Source organism: Aulostomus chinensis, chromosome 17, assembly GCF_037954235.1.
Source record: "Aulostomus chinensis isolate RoL2024-O1b breed Wild chromosome 17, RoL_Achi_v1.0, whole genome shotgun sequence".
Classification (NCBI taxonomy): Eukaryota; Metazoa; Chordata; class Actinopteri; order Syngnathiformes; family Aulostomidae; genus Aulostomus; species Aulostomus chinensis.
In genome coordinates this window covers 11,189,814-11,198,095 of record NC_141336.1, presented here as the reverse complement: position 1 = coordinate 11,198,095, position 8,282 = coordinate 11,189,814, and positions in this window count along the sequence as shown.

The window sequence follows — 8,282 nt, the reverse complement described above, 5'->3', positions numbered from 1 at the left end:
CTGTAGACAAGTATATAATAGGTCTATACAGTACATACAGTTCATATATGAATGTCAGATGTGTGGTTTCTGTCGTCTGTGTGTGTTTGTGCAAAGTAATAGATCATGTAACACTATGCTGTGCATAACCTCCTTTTTATTATTCTTTGATGTTGTTACCGAAGAAAAAGAAAGACTCTGCTTTGTTTGGTGTTGGCATCCATCATATGTGCAGGTCAAAAGTTTCAAGGAGAAATAGCACCTGAGGAGCACAGACAAAGAGCACAAGTGGCACCTAGTGGAGGGGATGAGAACTGCACCCTTCCTGGCTGAATAAACCAAGTTTCATTTCTCTCATGAGGGGGGTGGCATGGCTTGGAGGAAGAGTGGCCGTGGAGGAACCGGAGGGTGGCTGATTCGATCCCCACTACCTCTTGTGACCATGTTGAAGTATCCCTGAGCAAAATACTGAGCCCCTAAATGCTCCTGATGACCGGCAATCCATCCAGGGTGAACCTCTCGCTCAATGTTAGCTGGGTTCGGCCCCAGTCCCCCCCCCCCCCCCCCCCCATAAGTGTTGTAGATAACGGATAGAACTAGGACTTTATATTTCTTTTTTACTAAGTATTCTGTCAATTACAAAAATTGCAATTTGTGTGATGAGTTTAACATGTCAGGCAGTCATTTCCACTTACTCTATATTTTAATAATGCTGACTGATAAATATTTTATTGAAAACGATGACAATTAATAAAAATTTAAGTCTTACTGTGTTCAGTTAGTTTCAATTAAGTTTTAATTTTAACCAGCATTGAGCACGGCCAGTTCTAGACAATGAATATACAATTTTGAGAAAAATGATGCTGCTATTGACTTAAATACAGCCTCGTACACGGCTAGCACAGTCATAATCAAGGCTTTTACATTTTTGTGATTTGCAGCATTCAAGGTAGATGCTATCGCTGCCACGTCCAGAAGTCAAGAGTCCCCGACCCCCCGACCCCCCGTCAAACGTGTGATGCTTATTGGTTCTTCCGCTGGCTGTTTGAGGAGAGGGATAGATACATTTGCTAAAAGTAACAGAAGAAGAATGTTTTCTTTCTCAAAGTTTTGTTAGCGCTCACTTTAAGTGTTTTACCTGCACATGTAACTTAAGCTATAACATTTAGAAATTAAACCTTGTCCATCATGAAACTCACACGTGTGATGTTTAAACTTGAATCCTTTGGTGAAACACGCAGAGATTTAGCGGGTACATTTTTAAAAATAAATAACATTTTTATCCTTATAAATTCAGGATTTTGCAGTATAGGGGGATCTTTTCTATATCTAAATGAGGAATCTGTACTATTTTAAATTTCCATGTTTGTAGCTAATTTCTAGAAAATCTTACCATGCGTTCCTGAGGTATTGTGTTCATGTGACTGCGCTGACAGACACCTTGTAGACATCATGGGTTCAGCCCACATTCTTTAAGCATAGGTAAAATAATCATATATTCCAAGAGGAATAATTTATAGATGTTACGATTGTGGATCTTTTTCCTTGCTTCTTGTAAATGTTCCATTTTCAAAACTCATGTGAAACATATTTCTTTCAACTCTCCGAGGTCAATGTTTCCATTTCCATTTATTTTGCAACCATTTAATGCAGTTGTAAAGCACTTTGAACCAATATCATTATAATGCTTTATCTCTAAACTTGCCATTGCCATTGCCTTTAGTCATAATAGTCACACTTGTCTTAAGATTCTCAGTCATTCAGGTCAGGGTGTGAAACCTGAATAAGCTTTCCAGATGAGATACCAAACATCTTTTAGAGTCTAAAACAAAACCAGATCCACTTCACTCTAGGAAGATGGGAATATAGTGGACACAAGTGCATCTTCTGAGCAAAATCAGATAAATCACAAAGTAAATCTATGTCAGCCAACGTAGAGAGACCGTGCAGCAGCCAAAGTATATGCACTTTTATAAATACAGACAGGAGCAGCCTTAAAATTTACCTCAGTGGCCGTTTGATATGTCATATTAGAGTAAAGAGATAAAATAATTATGTTGCATTTTCTATTAATTACACCTGTGTTTAGCCTACCATGGTACAGCCAGATGCTAGTGATGCAACCCTCTCGGGTCATGAGGTATGTTGTGAGCTACCTAACCCTGCTTTTCTCCAACAGCTGGTCCACATGAATCATGTTATTCTCAAAGCTCTCATGGTGTTGTGTGTGATGTTAATGAGCTTCATAAATCCTGCAAAAACAATTCAGGACTTGTTCCAAGAATACACAGATCAAGTCTTACGCCCTCGGTGGCCAGATCTGTCAGATTACTGCATCTCACACATTTAGGTCTTTTTTGATGAAGCCGGTGTGATTTGAAAGCAAAACAAAGACCTACTTTTTAATTATATTTTTGACTGGTATTGAGTTTTCCCCCCTTGTCCACTTTTTGCCTGTAGAGAGAGTGTATGCTGGCGTCAGTTTGTGTACATCTGTGCATTCGTTGACCTGAAACAATTCCTATTCCTTCATAGATGTTGAGCCTTCACATCTTTCTAAACAGAATCCAGCTCTCAATGGCTGATTGTACCTACCACTGCAGTGTTTCGCCTCAAATCGGCTTTCCTTCCATCCAGCCAACCGCTGCTTCTGCTACGGCCCATTTGCTTATATACATAGACACACGTGTGCGCACGATCTAAATGAAAAACTGTGCTGTTTAAATATGAATACACACACAGTCATACACACAAGTATCCAAGCACAGGACCGAGGAGAAGCCTTTGCTGCTGATACCACATCTGTAACCCAGATGTGCAGCATATAGGTGCTGCTGAGTGCAGGATGTTTTGCATTCCCTCGGTGGAACATGTGAGGCGTTCCTGTGGGCCGTCTGTCTGGCTGCATTAGCCTGTGTGTCATGGGGATATGTTTGCCTCGACCCCTTGTTGGCTGGCTCCAGGGGTTTGGGCACGTCCGTTAGCATGCTAATGAAGGGCAGATGTGGGGTGCTGAATCAGGTGGTGAGAGGAAACTCGGGCCTAGCAGGAGGGAGACACTGGCTGCCCTGCATGGCGGCCCAGCCCAACATAACAAAGTCTTCCCTGCTGAACCCTCCCTGAGTGTGATGTTGCATGGTGACCTCATTGACTAAATACTAAAATTGGAAAGGAAGGAATGCTTCATCCAACTCTTACAACATCCAACCAATTAGGTCATTCACTTTAGTGTCAAACCAGGGGTGTTTTAAGCTATAATCAATGTCTGTGTATTACTGAGCATATGGCTGGATGACGGAGACAGGCATTACTCTGGACCGTGCAGAGTTTATAAATTTAGAGTAGTTTTGCTGTGGTTAGCCATCTGTCACCATCAGCCTCAAGCTAAATGTATGTGGTTGGCTTTTTCTGCATCCTGGAGTCACAAAGAATTGATGCGGGGGGGGGGGGGTCTTTGTGGGCTCTGGAAACCTTTTTGTGAGTACTTCAGAGGAAAAGATACACTTTTGGGGTAAGTGTTGCTCTAACCCAATTTCAATTTATAGATGCCCCATAAACTGTGTTAAAATTATAAATTTTATCATCAAATTAAAAAAAAGCACAGTTTATTTTCCTGTCTTTTTCAAAATATATGTTGCAAGATTGATTGTTTGATTGGCTTGTTTCCAACCGGTGCTGGGAAAATGTATTCAATCTGGAAACTTAGGGAGGTAGGGAGCTACTTCCAGTATGAGGAGTGGAAATCTGTTGTCTCCTGTAGGTAGTGAGTGTCGTCTGCTCCAACTCTTGAGTGGCATTTTAAGGCGCATACTGCTCTGACCTCACTCACCTTATCCCAAGAATGTTTTACATTAATATTGTAATAAAAATTATAAGTAAATATACAGTAGTGTAAGTAAAAAAATTAGATGGACTGATATTTTGCAAGGTGGCACGGTGGTGCAGTGGTTAGCACTGTTGCCTCACAGCAAGAAGGTTCTGGGTTCGAGTCCCGGCTCGGGCACGGGATCTTTCTGTGCCTGCGTGGGTTCTCTCTGGTACTCCTGCTTCCTCCCACAGTCCAAAGACAGGCATTTGGGGACGAGGCTGATTGATACTCTAAATTGACCGTAGGTGTGGCTGTGAACGTGAATGGTTGTCTGTCTCTATGTGATGGACTGGTGAACATTTTTAATTGCTCAACCAAGTTGTGTGTGCTGCTGTTTCAGTGCTCTTTGAAGAGTAATATCATTTTCTACTCCACAGAAAAGAGATGACCGTATATAACATCCATCATCATTAAAAATGGAGGCCACAGCAGTTCTGGTTTGGATAAAGAAGGGACTGTTAGAGAGCTTATTGATCCATCGGGTTTCTGTGTGACGTGGAAAGTGTTTAGAAATTATTGCTCCTAACTGACCGACTAACTCAGCTGTATCGTCGGGAGTAGCCATGGCAACGACACAGCTGTCACACACAACATGAACGAGTCTATTCACTGATGCAGTTTACGCCTTACATTAAAATCCTACTATGATTTCTACCATAGAAGGCAGTTAAATTGTCTCCCTGTATCTTTGTGTCCTCTGTGGGGGACACAAGCTTTTAAGGTCAAGGGTCACAATGACGAACAAATTTCATTAAGACGCACAAGTGCAATGTAATTTTTCTAGATCAGCATTTGGTCCAAATATTAATTTTGTCAAGGTTGAAATGATTTGCGCATTCCAAGTGATCTAATAAACCTGTATCTTTGTGGGGTCTATACGGTGACACACAGGTCATAAATGGTGGATTTCTTTTTGATTTCCTTCATGTTTAGAATCAAGAACCAGAAGCAAGACCTGAACCTCAAATTTTCACCTTCCAAGCCTTTGTCAGAAGCATAAATGTTTGACGCACCAGATTCCTTTTAACTGCATAATAAATAGAGTTATCACAAAAGACGGGATGTGATCTCATGAATGCGTCTCAGGTAGCCCTCTAGAGGTCGGATGATCATCAAAAAAGATAATCATAAAATCAGAACATTTTGTAATATTTTATAAATGGAAAATACATCAAGACTCAATGAAAGTAACAAGTGGATAACAAGATGCATCCGTACGCATGATACCTTAAAAAAACGCTAGTTTCCCCTTGGAGGGCCCAAGACCAGTTCTGCTCACCTCTCTATAGAATCAAAGCCCTTTATGGTCACTCCCACTTGACAGTTCATGTAAAAGCCCAATCAATCAGCAAAACACTGCAGGGAATCGACCCCAGTAAACCAGGAGTGACATCACCTGTGGCCTTCGCTCTTTGATTGTACATGAGAGGATAGCAAAACCTGTATTACACCAGCATGTGAGACCCAAACCAGTCTTGAGAACGACAACACTAGTCTAAAAAGCCTGTGTATCGTAATGCTACTTGTGTATCAACACGTCATAGCTTATAAAACAAAACGCTTATTAGCAGGCTCCTATTTCTTTTCAGAGGATTTATCCTGGTGGATGATGATGATGATATCTGCTCAAAACTTGGTTTCATTTTAATTTGCTGAATTTAATTTCCCTTCACGTCATTAAATGCGGTCTCCACAAAACCCACTTACACTCTCCACCACCCGCCACACCATCACAAGCTTCCCCTGCTGTAAACCTACACACACAGACTATTCAATAATCCCTGCCTGAATTACAGGCCGACAGAATAACGAAGGAATCAATGGAGTGAATTTTAACAACCGCAGATCCCTGTACACACACAAACCACCAGCTGCTCACCCACAACCTAAGAAAACCTCACCAGACACATAATATTACAGTTTTATATGTCTGATCCCTTTTAAACAAAAAAATTCTTATCAACGACTTCATTGTACATAATTTTACTGTTACTGTTGATGCTTGTTTACAGGCCACCCTGCTTTTATCCTAGATTTTTTCAGAATTCCTCTCTATCGCTGACAAAAACATCATTATTTCAGGCGATCATTGCTCGCACGTAGACAATCAGATTTTTTTTAAAATCTGCTTCGTTGTTATAGTGTCTCACCCAGCCTGCTCATAAAAAAGGCCACACTGTAGACTTTGCAATAACCTCTGCCCACTAAACACAAACTGTATTTCTTCCATTGTGGACGTAGGCATCTCTGACCACTGTGTCTTTTTCACCATCAACGGTTTTATACAACAAAATCTTCCACAACAAACTGTCAGGAACGCTATCTCACTGCTGAAGCTCTGTTGAGCTGAGTATTTCTATTTACCTGAGAAAATGCAGAGACAGCAGTAGGCCCAGATATATACCTGGACTGCTTCTCTCTTCCAAACCTTCACATTTCTTCTTATAAACCACCTACCTGACTCCTAGATCCCATTCCAAATGCTGCTTACAGACCCCAAAAAAAAGACTGTAGCAACAACCATAGCAGTTGGGACCCTTTCAGCTGAAAGTCTCCTTCCTAGACCAGCCGGGAGGTTTCATCACCTTCCTCTGTCTGCTGCTTCATCGGTGCAACACTGAATTTCTGAAGGACAAGATTGATCATGTGATGTAGAAATATTTTGTTCCTACAACTGTCAGATCCAAAACCGTCTGTTATGATTGACATGATTGACATTATGATGACTAAATTGATCATTTGCGTCTTCAGAAAGAACAGCTCCACCAATCTCTGGGCAACATTAGGTTGATTGGAGAGCTGCTGAGGCGGAAGATGGTGAGGGAGGAAGTCCTGCACAAGATGGTGGTTCTCTGGAGCGTGTCTGTCAGCTGCTCTACACAGCTGGAAAGGACATAATGACAGCCAAAGTATTTAAAGAGAACCTATGCTCATTTCAGGGTTTTTTTAATACGGTGTTGGATCCCAAGGGCGCACTATTGAAAGATTTGATCAATAAAAAAACTCCATAATTATCACATATTGCAGTCTGTGTACTCCTCTGTTCTGCCTCTTTCCTGCTTCCCTCTGAAACGCTTGGATTCCCCCCCCCAAACACACATACACACACCTTCTCTTCCCACTCTGCTGAGATTGGTCAATGTATTGAGGGGCCTGTTCCCCCCTCTGCACAGTAACACGCTTCCTCTCACATGCAAGGAAGTTGTCTCACCTGGTAACCGGCTTGTTTACAATTTTAGCATTTTAAAAATGTTGACTTCATCGGTACAACCATACTTCTTGTATTCATACTGAGAGCAATTCTTTCACCGCAGTTCAGAGCTAAAAGTGCGATGATCACTTGTCACTCTTCTGTGTCTACATTTTTTTTTTAGATTTAATATCAGTAAGCTACAAAAGTTTCCATCTTCTCTGTGCATCTCTTTTAGTGAAGCCTAAGTGTTGTTTGGGGAAAACTCTCAGAAACAATGACTGGATTGTTTAAATGTCATATACAGTGATAATCTAGTTTTACTTTCCCTTTGTAGTTATTTACCTTTTGTGTGAAATTTTCTTTTTTCTTAACCCTTTTGTTTATAAATTCCTTTATTTACCTGATTTCCCATTTGATTTCTTATTTAGTTTTGAAATTGCATTAAACCATGAAGGCATTCAAGTCCTGATCCACCGCCCCTTCAGGCACTGACAGCAACATTAACCACACTTGGTAGAAGTCATTACTGGTCAGCTGTTATTGGGGCTTAACTATTTAGAAGAAACCTGCAATTCATCGCCTTGTAGCCAAAAGTCAGGGAGGTATTTATAATTCAGACAGGACTTCTAACGGCACTAAAAGACGAATGGAAAATGTTTTGTTTCAAAAGAACAAAAACATCTATGGGTGAGAAAAGCTTCTATTTTGGGGGGAAAATTAACAGAAGAGGACAGAACTTATAGATGTTTATCAGGTGGCTGTCAGAGAGAGAAAGCGGTTGAATTTTCACGATCGAAGCAGCACATCCTCAAAATCATTGTGACAGCACGTTTGTTCCTCCATCCTCCAATACTACCCTGTGGAGTGTCTCCTCAATTAGCACCAGCAGAGCATTTCAACCTGATCACATACATATTCGATAAGATCTGTGCTGAAAAAACACACAAAAGCAGTCAGGGGTTTCTGCTTCTAGCGTGTCAGTCTTGCCTTCAGGACATCAGTGACATCAGAAGAATATAAACACTGGTAAATTCACTTAAGGAGTTCAAATTTTTGTTTTTGCAGAGCCTACAGCAGTTTGTTAACAAAACAAATTTTCTCTACATTTTATTCTTGGGATTTAATAATTCATTAATCAAAGTCACTGGTTTTGTTGCTTAGATATAGCAAAAAATTCAACACTATGAAGTGCAGCATCTGCTCTAAATATGGTTCAAGAGGAAAAACCAAGTTTTCTGAAGC